At 38.2% G+C, this 21,053-nt stretch overlaps 1 non-coding gene across 1 annotated transcript; it reads right to left on the bottom strand.

Moving 5' to 3' along the window:
• Positions 1-298: 298 nt before the first annotated feature.
• LOC135270589 (U2 spliceosomal RNA) lies at positions 299-485 on the bottom strand. Its single transcript, XR_010338744.1, has one exon. It is a non-coding gene; the product is annotated as a U2 spliceosomal RNA (small nuclear RNA).
• Between the last annotated feature and the right edge of the window lie 20,568 nt (positions 486-21,053).

Raw genomic sequence — 21,053 nt, forward strand, 5'->3', positions numbered from 1 at the left:
GCCCAAGCTACAATGCAATGGCAACTCTCAGCTTACTGCAACCTCTACTTCCTGGGTTCAAGTCATTCTCCTGACTCTGCCTCCCAAGTAGCTGGGACTACAAACATGCTGCTCCACATCCAGCTAATTTTTTGTGTTTTTTGTAGAGACAGGGTTTCGCCATGTTGCCAGGGCTGGTCTCAAACTCCTGAGCTCAAGCAATCCTCCCACGTTGGCCTCCCAAAGTGTTGGGATTACAGGTGCGAGCCACCACACCCAACCTTGATCTACTTTTTGTTGCAACCATTCTATAGTCTGAAGAGGATGCACCATTCCTGGAGATACTGCAATACCAGGTCGACGGGGAGAGCGGGGCAAGTTCCTATTCCATCTCCTAGCTCCAAAAATCCATTTAATATATGATCCTCCGATAGAGAATGCATCAGATATTAAACTGATACAAATAGACACTACACTTGATCTTAGCCAAAAGGATGAGAAGTGATAAAAATAAATTTTCTATGAGACTTTTAATGATCCATGTTTTTGAAGTGATTGTTTTTATAAGAACCAAATTGAACGATTAATAATTATCAAGCCGTCCAACACTAAAGAACAGCCCTACAATGGATCCTTTGATCTCCAAGATTATTGGGAATCCCAGCCAGTTCTTCCCTTGCTTTGTCCCTTCATGGGTTAGTCCAAGCCTTCCCATGGTTTGCAACATTTCCACATGGTGCTAACAAAAGCCATGCAGTCGTAGTGTGTTTCTTATGTGCCTGTCTTAGACCCTGAGCACTGTAACATGATCCCACTGAATTCTTGCAGTAAATGATCCTAGACCCCTTGAGACACCATATGGCAAGCAACCAGATATCACAAAAGTATGATTTGTATTTCTGGGCAAGCAGCGGCCTCAGAGGACTAAGATCTTCTAAGGCTTTGAAACCCTTGCAGCTGCCAGTAACTGGATAAAACGAGCAACTCCAGGTGGAAGAATGGTCATCAGCCCACCCCAGAGAGAGTCTGACACTTGAGAATGCAAGTGGGGCTTAAAGCATGTGCAAAACAAAGTTGAAGTATTTGTCTGAACTTATGACATCAGCTATTCACACACTCAGCAAACCCAGACGAATGGAATGCAGAGTAACTACATTTTGCATGAACAAATTAAAAGAAATATGCTGTGATTTTTCTTTCCTTTAAATCCATACAGAAAGAAAATATGCAGGGAGCAGTGGCTCACACCTATAATTCCAGCACTTTGGGAGGCTGAAGTGGGCGGCTCACATGAGGTCAGGAGTTCCAGACCAGACTGTAAAATTAACTGGGAGTGGTGGCGCACACCTGTTGTCCCAGCTAATCAAGAGGCTGAGGTGGTAGGATCGCTTGAACCTGGGGGCTGAGGTTGCAGTGAGCCGAGATCACGCCACTGCACTCCAGCCTGGGCAATGGAGTGAGACTCCATCTCAAAAAAAAAAAAGAAATAAATAGAAGAAATAGGTATGGTGCCTTACACTGTCAGGGCCTCCAAAGACCTCATATATAATTGGGAATATATAATATAGAAATAAACTTGTGGCTGGTATAGGTTTTCTCAAACTGGGTGGGGCAGGCTTGGCTGCATTCTCAGGGACTTGGGAGTTTTGTGTGGAATTTTAAATATTAATTTTTCATTTTAAAGATAGTGCAAAAATTACTTCACCTGTTATAAAAATATTATTTGCAGTGACAATTCATATTTGAAAAACTTCGCTTGTAGAACAAGACTTTTGTTCCACAAAGTAGTATTTTTCCCATTGAAGTACACAGACATAGTTCTGAGACTTCATGAAATTTTTTCTCTTTACAAGGTTAATATAGTTCTCAGATTTGAGAAACATCGGTCTGGGACATTTTTAAAAATTGAAAACTGTAAGACATAATTATAATTTAGTATTAGTCCCCCTTTATTTCAGTTTCTCAGCTACAAACTCTCCCACACTCTCACTTCAGTGAGATGTAAAGTCAGGTGAGGTTAATGTGCACTACAGCTCCGTAAGAGGAAAGATAGGGGCTAAATGGAGGAAATTCATTGTTTTAAGCATAAATATAGTTACGGAGGAGAAGTGCAAATCACTACAGATCAGAAAAAAGTCATTCTTACCTAGCAGCCTTGTGACAGTGAGATTATGAAACACAGGCTCAGAGTCAGCTGGTTGGCTCCTCCACGGTGGCAGAACTTCCCCAGCTGTGACCAGCACGGGAAGACTGGGTAGAAGCCACGTGGGGCTTTTACTGGGGCTAAATGAGCAAAGCAAACCCCATATGGAGAGGATTGCTGCAAGGAGGAGCAGGTGATAATGCATGTAAAAGTACTTAGCACAGTGCTTGGCACAAAGCCGATGATCTACACACGTTTATTCATTCTGAATCTTTAGTTCAACTAAATCTTTAGTGTAAAGATTGAGAGATTGAAAAAAGAATTGAACAATTTGGTTTAGCAGGACTGTTGTTTTGATTTATATCCTAGATAAGCTTTTGTTTGAACTGATACTTCAGATATAGACCAAATCAACAATCATGTCCGACAAGCCTGTAGTAGATATCTACCATAAGCTAGACACACATGCCAGGTGATTTTGCAAAGGCAACCCCAGTCCTTCCCAAATCCTCCAATGTCCTATTAATTAACAGTCTCATCTCAAATAAATAATAAATAAGTAATTAACAGTCTTATCTCATATGACTCTGGAAGTTTAAAGCCCAACGTTTCTTGGAGGAAACTCCCATTCTCCAAGTGGTTTTCTGTTCAGTTCACTTTATGCCACTCTGTGGACACAACTCCTCCATCATTTTCCAAAGCATATTTAGGGGTGTTGGGCCCCTAAAGTGAATTCTGCTGCTTCTCTAGAAAAATAGAAGCCTAATACTACTGCCTCGGCATCAGGATTCTTATCAAAAACTCCAAGAGTGTCTTTCCATTCCTCACTCTACCTTAAATTCCTGAACCCAGACAAATTAACCTGCCTAGAAAAAGAGAAGCCACCTCAGGCCAGCCCCTGAGATTCACTCAGAGTGAGCAATTCAAAACGGCAAGGTTGAAGTTGAAATGCTGTTTGTGATCTGACCTCTGAGGTCACACACCATCGCTTCTACCCTATTTCACAGCACATGCAGACCAGCTCTGCTTTCATTATGGGAGTACGCTGAACATGGGTAGGAATATCAGGAGGTAAAGATCATTGATGGCCTTCTTAGAGACTGGCTACCACTTTGCCACTGACTTTGGGCGAGTCCCGTAACCCCTCTGAACACCAGTGCCCTCATCTATGAAACACAGGAATTAATAATAGTCTCTACCTCATGAGGTTGTTTGAAAATGAGAAAATTCATGTTAAATGCTTTTCTCTTACTAGGAACTCAGTATACATTAACCATAATCACAATAATTCTACCATCAACACTGTTGGATAATAACTAAAAGCTTTCCCACACTAAAACCATGTATGTATCAGACCAGTCCACAGAGAAGTCCACACTGCTTAGGCAGTGAAGTGGAGGAGTGCACAAAGCTGCTCACTCCTTCATAGATTCACAGAATGTTACAGCTGCCCATCTCTTACATCTCTCTCACTGCCCTACTAAGCACACATTTCAACTCTCTATATTGAACGACGTACAGTTCCATGTCGTTCTACATTTTAAGTCTTTGTACATGCACCTCCTTCTGCATAGAATGCTCTTTCCAGCTGTCAAATACTTCACCTAACTTCAACTCATCCTTTACTTAATAAATACGCTGATTTGTTTTCCTAGGCATTTTCTTTCTCTTTTTCTTTTTTTCCTTTCTTTCCCCTGTATGTGTATTTATCCTTCCTTTTTTCCCCTGTTTTCTTTCATCTATTCAACAAATTGCTACCAAGTGCTAACCATGTGCCAGGAAAAAATGAACAAGATGAAAGTCCTTGTTCCTGTCTAAAAGTCTTGATCCTCTCTAAAAGAATTCGATTCTTTTAGAGAGGAAAAACAAATCTGGGACAATAATTCTCAAACTTTTGGACTCAGGACAACTTTACCCTCTTAAAAATTATGGAACATCCCAAAGAGCTTTTGTTTATGTGGATTATGGAAGCTAAAATTATGTAATTTATAAAAATATTTATTTAAAAATAATGACAGATTGACTAAATGTTAACATATCTTTTAATGAAAACTAGCTATGTTTTCTAAAACAAAAAAAGTAATGAGAGGAGTGGCATTTTTACACGTTTGAGAATCTCTTTCATGTCATGTTTAATAGAAGAAAGTTGCATCCTCCTATCTGCTTCTGCATTTGGCTTGTTATGATAGCATTTGTCATTTAACCTCTGGAAAATTCCAGTGCGCATTCATGAGAGAATGAATAGAAAAAGTCAAAAAACATTTCAGTATTATTACAAAAGCAGTTTTGATCTTGTGGACTCCATAAAAAGGACTTGGGGATCCCTAAGCATCCCCTTGCCCATACTTTCAGAAGTGCTGGTTTGGGGAGTCATAAATTTATACTTTAAAAAAAAAGGAAATAAATTAAATTATGTCTTGGATTTTTCTTCTAAAAGTGTATCTATTTTTATACTCTTATAGCAGTAGTTTTCAACTTTTAGTGTGCTTAGGAATATTTAGGAGGCATAGTTAAAATGCTGATTTGGCTTCTACCCCAAAAACTGCTGATTCCCTAAGTTTGGGCTAGCACCTAGGAGTGTGCACTTTTTAACAAGTTCTCACTCCAGGGGCTCTACCCCCAGATAATAATTATCCATGCTGCATTATTTGAGAAAAATCATTCCGGAGCAAAAAAGATCCTGGATATTTTGCAAAACTAAAGCATTTCAGTAGGATGAAATTTTAAATTTTGAAGTAAAAGTATCTGGCTTAAAAGAGAGAGATCGAGAAAAGAGAGACCCATTTCTTGTGATACACACAGGTCCATTCTATGGTTATTGCACCAAGAATGTGTGTTATTGCTAAGATGTGGAATTTTCCTGTTCTACAGATTTCGCTGTAGCTAATGGTCCCTTAAGTCATCCAAACACAGTTCTTCATTCTACTAATAAGATATTTATTTTATGGCATTAAAAAAAAAAACTTCTAAAGGTAGCTAAAGATATCATTAAAACTTATAAAAGAAAAACACATTAAGGTAGTTGTTCTTTGCCTAAATACAATGACAGTGATTAAATTCATCATTTCATTCATTCATTTATCAAAGAGTCACAAAGCTTATATGCTAGGTCCTGGAAATATCAATATATTTACCCCACAGGCTCTCCTATTTTCATTACAGGCACAGAGACCCACCAAGCTGTTCAAGCTGGAAACCCATGAGTCACTCTTAATATCTTCCTTTTCTTTCTATACTCCATTTCTCATCTATGAACTAGTGCTGAACTCCAAAATATACCTCAAACTTGTTGACCTCTTTCTATCTCTACCACCTTCACTTTAGCCAAGCCACTATCGTCTTATGCCTGGACTCCTGTTCTAACTGTTCATTCATTCATTCAATATTGATGAGTACCTACCAAGTACCAGGAACTTTTCAACACTAAAGACAGAGCAAGGAAACAAAATAGGCAAAATCCCTGCTTTATGGAACTTTCATTTGGATGGGAGACAGACAAAAAATGAATTATACAAATAAATGTGGATATGTTAAGTAGATAATTAGGTATACAAGTCAGATGTTCAAGGGAGAGGTCAGAACATATTTTAGTATTCTAGAAGGTCCAAGAACATGTCAAGCACTCATCTGCATCAAAGCTTTTGTGTATATTATTCCCTCTACATGGGACCCCCTTATCCTTACATTTTTTTAAAAGTTGGTGCCTTCCCACACCTTAGCCTGTGTGTTATCTACCTAGAGAGGTTGTCCCTCACCACCCAATCTAAATTGAGTCCCCTCCTATAATTTCCTCTCATTAACACCTGTTTATTTTCCTTCTTAGCCCATACCATAACTTGCAAAGTACTTGTCTATTTATTGTTCTCTCAATATTAAACTGTAAATTCTATCTTTATTGTGTTCATTATTGAATATTTAGTGCCTATCACATGGTGGACAGATGTTTTGGTTAGGATTCTACCAAAGAACAGAGCTAGCAGATTTTATGTGTATATGTAAATACACACACACACACACACACACACGTATAGAGAGAAAGAAAAATATATTGCATGAACTACAAAAGGATCTTTTATTTCTTTAAGTTATCTTTTTTTTTTTTTTGAGACACAGTCACAGTCTGTCACCCAGGCTGGAGTGCAGTGGCATGATCTTGGCTCACTGCAGCCTCGAACTCCTAGGCTCAAGAGATCCTCCCACCTCAGCTTCCCAAGTAGCTGGGACTATAGGTGCGTGTCACCACACCTGGCCAACTTTTGTCTTTTTTGTAGAGACCAGGTTTTGTGGTTTTTGCCATGTTTCCCAAGCTGATCTTGAACTCCTGGGCTCAAGGGGTCTGCCCACCTCAATGTCCCAAAGTGATTACAGGCATGAGCCATCACGCCCACTTGTTATTTTTAGCATCACCTGAGTGATATGCTTAGTTTGTTATTTTCAATCTTTCTTCTATATCTTTCCCTTCATGCCTTGCCTGCAATAGCTGGAAACATTATGGATACAGGTCATAACCAGAAAGAATATAGTCTTACTCATAGCTGATCGTAAACAACTTGGAATGCAGAGAATGACATTCTGGAAAGTATTTCTCCTCGCTGAGTTGCTTTTTAGTCCATGCAAAATCGTCCCCAGATAGGACCCCATGAGTCTCCTCTTCTCTTGATCTCCCTTAACCCTTTCATCTCTAAGACTCCCACATCCTGAAAGCTTGCAGGACATTCTTCAGGGAGCCAAAGCACTTAGCACTGGTCCAAGCTCAGCAATTCCTGTTAGGCCCTCAAAGCTAAAGTTGGTAAAACCCCTTTGCTCTACACCAAGCTTATTCAACCCAAGGCCCATGGCCCGCATATAGCCCAGGAGGGCTTTGAATGTGGCCCAACAAAACGTGTAAACTCTCTTAACGTATTACAAGATTTTTTTTTGCAATTTTTTTTTTTAAAGCTTATTAGCTATTGCTAGTGTATTTTCTGCGTGGCTCAAGATGATAATTCTTCCAGTGTGGCCCAGGGAAGCCGGAAGATGGGGCACCCCTGCTCTAGACCAACACATTCTTCATTCCTAAAAAGTAAACACTCCTCTCTCTTATTTACATACCCCATCCTTCACAACTTCATAGTATCATTACTGTGCAATATTTTTCAGAAAAGACTCCCCACAATAATGAGGAAAAGGCAGATTGAAGAGAATCAGAGATTGCTGTCTCTGCACACTATGTATGACACAGTTTTCGAAATTTTTCCTCAGTAGTCTAAACTCACAAGTTTGATAACGTGCTTACATTAGCATTGATTTTTAACCAGTTGCAAATATTTGCTTTTATTTCTACTTTAACTCAAGATTACTTAGAAAAGATTTTTAAAATTTTTTAACTTTCAAGTTTACTGTTTATTTTTTATTTTTGACTATCTTTTTTTGTTAATTTCTGTTCTTACTACATTGTGATTAGAAAATGAGATTTCTCTTTGAGGCTTAATGAACATTTCAAATTTTTTGAAAATCTAGATTAGCAAGAATTCAATGATTTAAGTACAATTAAAACATTTTTAGTCATTCAGGTATTCAAATATCCCACTCGTATTTGAAAAGAATGCAAATTACCTATGGTCAAACTTACAAGTGGTTTATTCAAATCTTTTATAGCTTTACTAATTTTTCTTTCTCTGATCCAAGAAAAAAGCATTAAAATATGTTACTACTGTGGATTTGTCAAATCCTCTGTTTTCTATCAATTTTTCTTTTATGTATTTTGAAACTACATTGTTTTATAATTTTGGTAGATTATATCTTTCACTAATATGAAATATTTCTTTTGTCCCATTGAATGATTCTGTCCATTAATAATTAATACTAATGGTTTGTTTGTATGTTTAGTATTTTCTTGTACTTTTTTCCCTCTCTTTTTTTTAGTTTATATCTCAAAAAATAGCAGATAGCCAGATTTTTTTTTCTGTTTTCCTTCTCAGCATCTCTGTCTTTTAATGGGGAAATATAACCAATTTACATAATTATCAATCACATGCCTTTTCTTATTCTTGCTTTATTTTTAATGTTTTCTTTTTATCATTTTCTTGTTTTTCCTCTCTTTTCTTTTATTACATTAATTTTTTTGCCCACTCTTTTCTTATTTATTTGAAAGTTACAAGTCCTACATCCATTTTTTTTGGTTACCCTAAAAGTTGCAATTCACTTTAAAGACTCTGTTTATCTATTTGTGTCTAGATATAATCTGTATGTTTCTTTGTCTAGCTACACAAAACAAAAATTTTAGCATGTTTTCACTTACTTCTGAATTCTTCATATTTATCTTCTAGTTGAAATGGTGTTTGATTTTATTTCCAGATCGCTATTAGTTTTTTTTTTACATTATGCATGAGTGATTATCTAGACATAGCTATGTACTTTAGCGATTTCTTGGCTTATTATTGCTTCTGTAAGCTAAATATTTTCTCTCTTAGATTCATTTTCTGTCTTACTGGATCATATTCTTGAATAATCCTTTCAGAAAAGAAAATCTGTGGATGGCAAACCTTTGAATATCTACATGACTAAAATGTTTTAATTTCACTTAAATCATTGAATTCTTGCTAATCATCTAACTTTTTAAAAAAAACATTTAAGCTCCAAATTGTCTTACAGAATTTCAAAGATATTACTCCATTATCTCTTCACATTCAGAGCTGATGATGAGAAATCCAAAGTTAATCTGATTTTTGTTTCTTTGGAGATATGATTTTTTTTCTTATTGGATGCTTTTAGGATTTTCTCTTTATTCATGGATAATGAAATACAATTTGATGGGTGCTTTTCAAAAATCCTACCCACTGTCCATTGGGCCCCTTCATCTGAAGACTCTTGCCTTTCTTTAGATATGGGAAATCTGTGTGCCCTTTCTTCCTCCCTTCCTGACTCTCTTCCTCACTTTCTCCCTATTTTTCATTCCTTCCTTCCATTTTTCCTTTTTTCTTTCCTTCCTTTCTCTCTTTTTCTTTCTTTTCTTTCTGCTTTCCATTACCTCTACTCTCTCTCACTTCATTGTTCCTTCCTTCCCTCTCTTCTCCCTTCCTTTCCCTCCTCCTCTGAGGGGAACTTCTGAATTGTGCTAAATTATGAGAAAATTCTTCATCTAGATCTTCTAATTAATGTTTACATTTGTCCATTCTTATATTAGGCTTATTTACTGAACTTTTAGTTTCTGTGATCAAAAATGAAAGACAAAAAAAAAAAAACCCAAAATTATATAATTTTTTTTCTAGTTGCCTATCTTGTTGCATTTGAATATATATCAATGTGCCTCTGCTATCACACTGAGGATATTAACTACAACTATTTTGGAGTCTTTTCTGTTTATTCTGTTTACTCTGTTTGAGTCTGCCTGTTTGTTGAGCTTGGTGCCTCACTTTCACAGTGTTCCTCAAATGTTTGTTGATTCGTGGTTGTGTTCTTATCTTATCTTTTTTTTTTTTTTTTTTGGCAGAGTTTTGCTCTGTCACCAGGCTGGAGTGCAGTGCCGAGTTCAGCGATTCTCCTGACTCAGCCTCCCGAGTAGCTGGGACTACAAGCGCGCGCCACCACGTCCAGCTAATTTTTGTATTTTTAGTAGAGACGGAGTTTCATCATGTTGGCCAGGATGGTCTCGATCACTTGACCTCGTGATCCACCCGCCTCCGCCTCCCAAAGTGCTGGGATTACAAGCGTGAGCCACCCTGCCCATGCTGTGTTCTTTGTATCCGTGGTTCTGCATGTGCAGGTCTGTGAATTCCGCTGCTGTTGACTACAGCTTGCCTCTAGGGACATAAATAGATAAATGATGTGTAACTTCTGATGTAGGGTGGGATGGGACTTGTGGCCAAGAGGAGGTATTCCAACCATTGTCTTTAGTGTGAGAGGTTTTCCCACCCACCTTGGAAGTTGACAGCCATGTGGTAGCACTGCCTTGTCATTTCATACAGGGCCCATCTAAGGTGTCAAATAGCTGCTGCCCACTGCTTTGTGCACCCAAGAGAAAAAGGACAGGCTGATTTGTCCAGCACATTTATCAGTATTACAACTATATTTGATCTCTATTAAGAGATCTGTGAGAGATTTCTTAAAGCCCCCTTAAAAATACTTTTGCTTTATGATTTGCAAATTCTATTAAGAAACATTTAAAGAAATATTCAATTGTTTTAAAAAGGCAAAACTAGCCCTTACTCATATTCCTGGTGATGTTAATTGTTCTCACAGAGGGAAGGTGGAATTACAGCTTTGATTAAAGCAAAAAGTAAGCAAATGAAAAAGAGTTACATCTTAAGTCAGACCTTATTTTAAGAATTTTTTAGGGGGACATTATTATCATTATTGGCAATACAAAAACTAAAAGGAAAATTAAGTGCCCCCCTTAATAGATCTTCAAGATTTCTATGTAATTTAAGGAGAATAAATGGGAGCCAGAAAAAGGAATAAGCTCAATTTAATTTGATGTTTTTAAAGAAACCAAGGTCATTCAAATGATATTTTAAAAAAACTTTACAAAGAAAATCTTATTACTGTTACGTAAAATGTGTAATGTCTGTGACCACTGGAATATTGTATTTTGTTAGGGTTGCCAGACACTCTTTACCTATAGGGCCTATCCAGTGTCCTGTACTGACTTTGTCAGAACACCTTAAACGCCCTGTATTCGGCTTTTTTCTCCCCAATAAATTAGAATAATTCAGCAGTTAGAGCTATTTTTTTGCCACCATAATAAGTGCTTAAATTACTTAAATGGCAACATCAGCTAAAAATCATACCTTTGCAAATAAACATCTGGACAATCCCTCATTGTCTCTCCTGCAGATTTCGCTGAGAGAGGACCAAAAGACGAAACTGGGAATTAAAAGTAGTTATTTTTCATATTTAAGAAAGGACAAGATTTTTTTTTTTTTTTTTTTTTTTTTTTTTTTTGCCACATTTCCAAGTTATAAATGAGTAAGCACTGTTCATTCCGAAATGATTTTGTACGGGGCACACAGGCTCTGAAAATCAGCCAAACAGCCATAGCTTCACTCCTATGGTCATGCTTCTGATCATCAATCAGTCAGAAAACACGCTCCCTACAAGCTTCTGAAATGGAGCAAATCCTTGAGAGCCCCAAGCTTCTGAAAGCCAATCAATCAGTCTCAGCAATTGGCTGAGATGGCCCACCCTTCCAGACAACAGCCAATCAGCAAGGGCCTCCCTCTAGTAACCCTGCTCCAGTCAGCCAGTCAACAGCAGCCTTCCTCTGGTGACTATAGTAAGATAGCTGAAAATCCTTCTGTCTCTGCACACTTCACTTCTGAAAGTCCGCCAGTCCTTGAATGTCAGGATTCTCAAAACCTATATACGATCAACTCTGGCTTTGCTCCAGGCTGTCTTACAAGCACAGTGACTACTGTGTCTTATACGTTATCTTCAAGCTCTTTGTCTAATTGCAGTTGTTCATTCAGCCCCAAAATCCTCAGCTACAGGTCAGATGTGGCTTATGCCGGTAATCCCAGCATTTTGGGAGGCCAAGGCAGTAGGATCTCTTGAACTAAGAATTTGAGAAGACCAGCATGGGCAGCCAAGCGAGATCTCTATCTCTACCAAAAAGTTTTTTAAAAATTAGCTGGTTGTGGCCCCAGTTACTTGGAAGGCTGAGGCAGGAGGATCACTTGAACTGAGGACTTTGAAGCTGTGATGAGCTATGATATACCACTGCACTCCAGCCTGGGCAATGGAGATAGTCCCTTAAAATATATATATATTATATTAGTTATATTATATATATAAATATATATATGAATATATACTAAACTAATATACTAATATATATAAATATATATATCCTAATATAATATATATTAGTATATATTTTAAAATATATATAAGTATATACGTATATGTACTAGTGTGTGTATATATATATCAGCATATACTAACAGCTGTGCATAAGAGAGGTATTATTTCTTCAACTAGTACCAAAGAAAATATCTTAGAGCTCAAATGACTATTTGAAGGTACTGCTATCAGAGCATTTTCGATTCCAAAATTGCAAGCAAATATTTAAGTGCTAGGACAAAATCTACAGCAATAATAAAAAATACATAATAGCTGCATTTACTCTACACATTATCAAAGATCTAAATGCCTCACCTTTTGTGGCATAGCCAAGTGTGAATAAAATAATCATGATCAGAAAAAAAAAATGTCCTGTTTCTTGTGCAATATTTATCTTGAGAAAAAGGATTGGTTATAAGGCTATTGTGAGCAAAATATTCCAGAGGAGACTTCAGAAACATTGGAAAATTTTAGTGGACTTTATTAGTGAGCTAGAAATTGATGAGATAAATTGTATAGCTTTTGGTGGGGACCATGCAAATGTATGTGAACAGGTACAGAACATGTGTAGTCAAAGCTGAAGCAAAGCATGAATGATTCCATAGAAGGTGTTGGCTCTCCTGTCCATATTCTGCTTGATGCTGTTCAAATAACATATGACATTCTTTCTACTGATATTGTCACGACATTGTTATGAAATTCTTCTCTTCAGCATTTATGCAGCAGGTCCTCAAATAACACCATTTTGTTCAACATCATTTCCTTGTAACATTGATGAAAAAAATTGACTAAATTGTCACAGTAGGAGTGTGTGTGAGGGCACCCTGCAGTGGGTTGGCATCCTGGCCAGCGTGGGTTCCCACCTGTGCCCTGAGCTGCCGGGATAGACTCTGGCCACCCTCGACTCTGAACTGGAACAACTGAGTTAATAATTATCTTGTTTGCATTAATCTTTCCTAAATGTATTTATGTTCACATTTATTTCAATGTTTAGTATTAGAAGTGTTCGGGGACTTTATTCAGAAGTTTGACGATGTTTTTGTGGCCACAAATATGCCGTAGAAACTTTACTCTTGTTTATATCAATCAGCCAATGATGAATTAGTTTCATTATATCGCTTAGTCACAGTTTCTAAGAACTTATGGAGGACCTCAAGTGAGGACTTACTGTACTGAACAAACAGCATTATTCTGTTCTCTCAAATTCAAAACCTATTGACTCTTTCCAACAAATGTATTTGGGAGAATCTTCAGTATGAAATCATACTTGAATTCTGAAGAAAAGATCTCCATATAATGTGGTCTTTTGTGACTGGATTCTTTCACACTTAGTATAATATTTTCAAAGTAATCTATGTTGTAGCAAGGTTTTTTTTGAGTCAAGGTCTTACTTGGTTGCTCAGGCTGGAGTGCAGTGACGTGATCATAGCTCATTGCAGCCTTGAACTTCTGGGCTCTAACAGTTCTCCTGCCTTAGCCTCCTGAGTAACTAGGACTACAGGTATGCACCGCCACACTCAACTAATTAAAAAAAAAATTTGTAGAGATAAGGTCTTGGTATATTGCCCAGGTATAGCAAGTGTTAGCACTTCATTTCTTTTTATGGCCAAAAATATTCCATTGTATGGATGTATCACATTTTGTTTATCCATTTACAACTGATGAACATTTGGGTTTTTGCTATTTGGGTTGTTACTTAGGGGTGGAATTCCTGGGTGATATGGTAAGTCTATGTTTAATCATTTGAGGAACTATCAGACATTTGCCAAAGTGACTGTATTGTTTCTCATTGCCACCAGCAGTGTGTGAGGGTTCCAATTTCTCCACAACCTCATCAGCACTTGTTACCTGACTTTTATATTCTAGCCATCCTAGTGGGTATAAAGTGGTGTCTCACTGTGGTAACAAGAAGGAACAGACAGAAGTGGGTTAGCTTCTACTATAGTAATTGCTAGAGGAGGCAAAAGACAACTTTAACTAAAAAACAAATAAACAAATAAATAAGCACCCATTCAAGAGGATTTTTTTAAGTATAAAAAGGACTTTCTCTAAGAAGTATTGTTTTCAAGTTAAATAACCAGAAAAAAATGGAAAAAGAGGAAAGAAGCAGTTGAGAATCAAATTAATGGTGTGATAATCAAGTGGAAGAAATATTTAAAAACAAAGAGCAAAATTTCTGACCTATGTAAAGACGGAAGTCACCGCCTTAAAAAGGTTTGCTGAATTTCAAGCAGGGTTAGAAAAATAAGTAATATGTCAATATCTAGGTACAGCCTACTAAGTTTCTGAATTGCAAGGATAAAGAGAAAATCTTTCATGCTTCCAGACAAAAGACAAAATCTCGGATTGGCGTCAAACCACTCAAATGCAGTGATAGAAGCCAGAGGATGGTGGAATTAATATCTACAGGATGTTGAATGAAATGAGTGCAGTCTAAGAAGGCTACTCTCAGCCAAGATGCCATTAGCCTCTTAAAATAAAAAGCAACCTATTGATAAATGTATTATGAGTTAGATAATATATCCCACACATATCTTAGCTGAGGCAAATACTAAGAAAGGACACCTCAAGCTCAGGGAAGCTCAAAAGAAGATGCAAGAGTGATGCACAATTATATTAGTGCTTAAATATAAATAAATAGTGCTACAGAGATTAGGAATTTTTTATGTCAATGAGAAATAAAGTCTTAAAACTGAAGACATATGAGAGAAAAATTTAATAGTGTAAAACGAAAAATACCAAGGAATCTCAGCAAATAGGAAAGGTGGGAGGTAAGTAAGGGAGCTTAGCATTTGAAAGTTTATTTAGTGACTGAAGAAGCAAAACATCATGGGGATGAACAGAGGGCAATAGAACCCTTTGGTATGTTGTTTTTATTCAGTAGTAGAAAATATTTATTAGGACTATGAGAAATTAGAAAATGACTTCCAATGTAATGGAAAAGTGAGAACTTCTAAAATAAGAGTCACTTCCCAGGGGAATTTGGGAAGAGCCTCTGGAAGTTTAATGCCTCAGGGCTTAGTTTCCTGGCTCTTAGCCACAGCCTGAATCAGGATATTTTGCTGGTCTCCTGATCAAATTTGTGAGAACAATCTGCTAGAGAAGCAAAGCAGCAGAATGCATGGAGCACAAACTTTGGAGTCAGATAGAACTTGGTCTCAATCAGAAATCTGCCGCTTTGCAGCTTGCTCTGAGCCTTTGATTTTCCTTATCTGTAAAATGGGGATAAAAGCTGCTCCCTCACAGATTGTTAAGAAGACCAAGTAAAATAATATGTGACTATGCAGTGCCTAGCACGAACGGCTGTGCTACAAGTCATTTTTATGTAATTATTACTCTAATGATGTATTTATTATTATTATTTCTTACCCTAGCCTGTTCAGATACTCTGACACTCAGAGGACCAGGTCGGGCTCAGCTAGTGAGCCAGGGGCTTTTGTTTCAGCATCCTGACCCCTGTATTAGTTCTTTCCTATGTGACTTTACTGTGCAATTTCAAAGCCACACTCTCATGCTGAGATGACCCAGGATCTTTCTAAAATCTCACCTCTCACTTAGGCTGGCTATTTGGACCACTGTTTATTTGAATCATTGAAAAATCTTTAAATAAATTTGTTCACCAATTTATTTACATTTTGTGGAGTGAAGACAGAGTGAAAGAGGTAAAAAGAGATTATTTTATGGCTATTCTGAAAGAAATATGTGAAAATTACTTTGTTAAGAAAAGAAGTTTGATTTCAACCATTTTGGATTTTGAAGTTAAAAGAAATGAGGTTGAGTTTGACTTTCTCAGACTAAAATTGACACCTGTATATTAAAAACAATTGTTTTCTCATTGAGACTACTTCGGTTTCCTGCTGTTATCTGATATGGGTACAGAAAGATGCATCAGACTCAAACACAGTTCACAGCTCAGATTAACTGCATCTATCTTAAAATACTGTAGATGGGAAAAAATGATGTTCTTGCAACAAGGGCTGAATTAACATATGCAGGTATATTTATATCTTGGAGAAAGATAAAGTATAACAAAATAAGCAGAACTAGATTTTCATGAAACATTAAAACTACATTTAATGATTTGCATGAAGATTCTTCTTTCTGAAACAAATGTGACAATTCTTCCCACAGTGTACCTAAGAAGACTGCTGTATTTGCTGCATAACAATCTATTTACCCAAGCAAATTAGTGAATCTGTGTTTTATTACCTGAGACATTCACACAGAATAGGCTGTCCCTATAAAGCGACGTGGATACTGTCATTAGCTGCATTTATTTTTCTTGCCCCTTCTCACTCGCATTTCCCTTCTGGTCATATACTATGGGTAACAATGCAATTCAGTTTGATAAGAGAATTAGTATAAATCAGACTAGTTCATAAATTCTATTTCCCTGTAACGCTGCCCCAAATCAAATTTCACTTTATCATTCCAAGATATGTTTCTTCCTGACTTGTCTAGATTAAATGTATAAGATCCCTTCTCCTTGGAGCTTGGTGGAGATTTAACAGTAATCTTTGATCACTTTCTCTCTGCAGCCAATCCATAATCAGGTCCTGTGAATTCTGCCTCTGCAATGGCTCGTCTGTGCCCTTGCTTCCTGTTCATTTCCACTGCCAACTCCTAGTCAAGATCTTCCTGTCAAAGCTCCTGCAGGGACCTCTGAAATGACTTTCTTGTCTTCAGTTCTCTCCTTCTAGCAAATTCATACAAAGAACCAGGTAAAATTTCCTGATGCCCAGCTCTGATCACATCACTATTATGTCTGGATCTCTCGTCTCTATTTACAGAATGAAATCCAAAGTCTTCAGCCTTTGCCCACTGCTTTTCCACTCAATCTTCCACTCTCACTATGCCCTCTAGTCAAATTGGACTCACAACTTTCCAAACTAATGAAGCCTCCTTAAATGGATGAGACACAGAAATATATAAGCCTTGGCCACCTCAAGACTTTCCATCTCCCTACAGTACCCTGTCCTTCAGGTCTACATGTAAAGATCCAACCCATCCTTTAAGCAGAAAAGCTCCCACTCTCAACTCCCATAGTCCTCAGTTCACATATCTTTCATTTATCATTATTCTTATTGGTTTGATACTTATCGTGTGTGTGTGTGTGTGCGCATGCGTGTGTGTGTATGTGTATGTGCGAGAGAGAGAGAGATACTCCTGTTTAGGATGGAGGCTGTGTTTTTAGATTTGCTACGACTCCTTGCAACAATGTCTAGCATCTCAGAGGGACCAACAGATGTATGTTGGATAAATAAATTATTTTATTTACTTAATTGGTCTCACCAAAAGCAGACTTTCTACTATTAACTGCAAAACTTAGTTTCCTAATAGAGTTCTCTGACATTTGGGCAAATTTTATTGTATTATGGATAAAAACGTTTTAATTATATATCAGCAAGTTATATATGTGTGTGTGTGTGTGTGTGTGTGTGTGTATGAGCTATAGGTATTTATTTTTTGGTTGGTGACAATCTGGCAGCCAACTTAGGAGCTGCCTGTGATATAATATATGTCCTACTGGCCAGGAAATGATTAAGATGGCTGTGGGGACAACTTAGACCAGGGTCAGATAAATTCTCATGGCTGCTAGGCTGTGTTCTGTAGGGAAGGAGTTTGACAGGGAGATGGAGTGCTTCCCAGCAGATGATGCTGCTGGCAATCTGGGGCGGGTGCCATTTGTGTCTCCCAACATGTCCAGAGGGAGCAGGTGTTTCTTTGTACTGCACTTTTCTTATTTATACACATAATGGGTGTCCCCTGATTCTTCAATTAATGGAAGCCATGAATCCATTCAGTACCTCAACCTCTGGTCAAAGAAAGAACTTTGTCTGCTCCCACCAAGAAGCAGGTGCCTCATCCTTTCCCGTTAACAGGCACCTTTTCCGTTAACCTTGCCAGCATATGGCCACTTCTGCCCAATCTGGGAGGATGTCTCTCTCCCTTACTTGCTGATTGTGGCTGCCTAGTCCAAGGGGCTTTCTGCTAGGGTGATAACACAGTGTTCTTGAACAGAGAGAAATAATGTAGAGGGATTATCTTGTCCTAAAACTTTGTGTTGCCTGTCAGAGTAGAAATGTACCTTTTGAATGCTCTGTGTGTTCTCTGAACAAAGTCTGTTGTCTCTGTCCACACACAACTTTGAAGTCGTTTATCAGGAACATCACTGTTAAGGGGGGTGAAATGGTGGGGACGTGGTTACTCTGGTGGAGACTGAGAAAAAACAGATGGAGCACTGTCCTTCTCTGACAATTAGGCTTAAATGATTCTTGAGTGGATTCCCCAGTGGGGATAATCCACTATCACTCTAGCAGAAAGCCCAGTAGCCCAGCAGAAGTTCATGACAGAGCAAGGTTAGAATTCAGGACTCTTGGCTGAGTGTTCTTTCTGCTCCTCGTAGAGGTTTGGCACAGGCTGAGAAACAAACTTAAAGGAGAAACAGACTAAAATTCCAGGAAGTTACTATGAATTGTTTTAACGGCCAGGAACAACATGGGCACTGTGACAATCCATGCCAATGTGACAACATGGCATGGACTGTCACAGTGCCCATGTTGTTCCTGGCTGTTAATACAACATGCTTCCCAGAAGGGAATCTTTCTCCCCCAGTCTAATAAAACTGGCTATCACACATTAGGTGTATGTGGAGTGGAAAAATCCCACAAAATAGACATGTGCCAGAGTTTTTGAAATTTGAGGCACCAAAGATCAAAGGAACTCTTTAAAGACCTCATTAAGTTCTGTGGATTAAAAACAAAAAGAAATAATCAGGCACGCAAAGCTATTATCGATATCCCAAGATGTACGGTAAAATTTCAAAGCCTGGCTGGTCTGGTTGCTAGAGGAGTTGGAGGGTTGGGAGGCCCTAATCCAAGACCACTTAGTCTATCCTTCACCCCTCACTAAGTGTTTGTGTCTGGGGCAAATCTAGGGAATCCTAGGGTTCTATGGAGCTCAGTTTTTGTTTTTAATCCTTTAATTGAATGATAAGGAAGCTAGAAGGTAGCCCAGTAGAAGTTAATGACAGAGCAAGATTAGAATTCAGGACTCTTGGCTGAGTGTTCTTTCTACTCCTCGTGGAGGTTTGGCACAGGCTGGGAAACAAAGTCAAAGGAGAAACAGACTAAAATTCCAAGAAGTTACCATGAAATAATTTAGGCATATAAGTTAGAGTAGAAGAAACTCCCAATAATAGTAATGAGCATGATATTTCTTCAAGTCTGCTCTGTAGACCTTCTGAATCAGAATGCCCTAGATTTCTGGGAAATGTTAAAAGTGTATATTTCTGGTCTTCACCCTAGACCCGCAGAATTGGACTCTCTAGAGGTGAGTCTAGGAAACTGCATTTTTAGAAACTCCCCTAGTGGCTTCTTACACTTGACAATGGCATACTCTATCCCTGCCAGCCGTGGCCTTCACGCCAAAGGGGATAGGGTAGCACTTAACAGAATATGTCAGCTGCATACCATCTCCCATAACTGCTGTTACTTGGTTTTTGACTTTTAAAAATATGTTAGGTAAGGACCAGTGTGATGACTCACACTTGCAATCCCAGGATTCTGGGATTCTGAGGCAGGAGGACTGCTGGAGCCCAGGAGTTTAACACCAGCCTGGGCAACATAGCAAGATCTCCATTGCTACAAAAAAATTTTTCTTTTAAAATAGCCAGGTGTGGTGGTGCACAGCTGTAGCCCCAGCTACTTGGGAGGCTGAGGTGGGAGGATCACTTGAGCCCAGAAGTTTGAGGGTATAGTGCACTATGATTGCACCACTGCATGCCAGCCTGAGTGACAGAGCAGGACCTTGTCTCAAAAATTAATTAATTAGCTAATTAACTTTTTGTTTAAAAGCGGAATACAAAATAACAGCAAATTAGGAGGAATAAGTTCTAGTCTTTTACAGCACTATAGGATGACTATAGTTAACAATAATATATAGTTTCAAATAGCTAGAGGGAGGATATTGATGCTCCCAATACAAAGAAATGATATTTGAGATGATGGATATGCTGATTACCTTGATCTGATCACTATACATGATAGGTATTAAAATATCACCATGTACCTTATGAATATGTACAATTATTATGTTAATTTTAAAAAATGAAATTAATAAAAAAAATTGTCCTGCCACAACTCAATGCAAGAATTGTTACCTCAGGAACCTATTACCTCATAGCAGAGCAAACACAAACTCATTCCTGTAACAGAGCAGAATGTGGCAAGCGCTATAAGAAAGTGAAAATAAAATTCTATGGGAGCCCAAAGGTAAAGAGATTGCCTCCCACTGAGGCAACTTCTGAAATAATTGATATTTGGAAAGCAGCTGCTATGTCGTCAGAGGGCAGGGAGCTGGGGCAGAGTGCATTTTAGGTGGAAGGAGAAGGAGGCAGAGCAGAGCTAGTGAGGTAGAAAAGCGCTATTTGTCCAGAGTGCAGGGTGGGGAAGTGGGTGTGTGTTTGTGGGGGGTGGGGAGGCGCAAAGATCTAAGTGTAAAACCTGGCTGTATTGCGCAGGGGAAGGGACAAGTAGATTGAGGGTCAGGACTAGAGCCATGTGGGGTGTGATCACAGCAGGAGCTAGAATATGGTTGCAACAGACTCAATGCATACAGACTTAGAAATAAACATTATGAGAGATATTTCAGTAATTCACAATGGCAATGCAAAGATGGTGAAGGTGCAGGGGTGCTGCTGGGAGAGCAGGCTCCACCAACACCTAATAAGTCATTGAGGGAAAATGCCTGATCCCAAGCTCTTAGTAACTTTTGTCAGTTTTCTTTATAATGTGAGGATATTTGATACCTTTTGGGTTTGGCCTCTGGCCTTAGCTAGATTTCATGACATTGAAAAAATGCTCACCTGTCTGCTGTTACACAGAGCAGTAATTCTGATGGAAGAATTTTGACATGGGTTAGGATCGATGGAGGATGTTGGAGCCTTCCTTTGAGCTCACTCATGAGTCTATCTGTAAAGTGCTTTATCTTTGGAGTAATAAGAGTGTTTGTGTAAGTTTCATCAGTAAAAGAAGAGAAAGAAACAACCTAGTTTTGCAGTTTTAAAAGTAGTGTTATATGGCCAGGTGTGTTGGCTCATGCCTGTAATCCC

This window comes from Aotus nancymaae, unplaced genomic scaffold, assembly GCF_030222135.1.
Source record: "Aotus nancymaae isolate 86718 unplaced genomic scaffold, 86718_ANA_hifiasm-v0.15.2.pri h1tg000064l_0, whole genome shotgun sequence".
NCBI classification, from domain to species: domain Eukaryota; kingdom Metazoa; phylum Chordata; class Mammalia; order Primates; family Aotidae; genus Aotus; species Aotus nancymaae.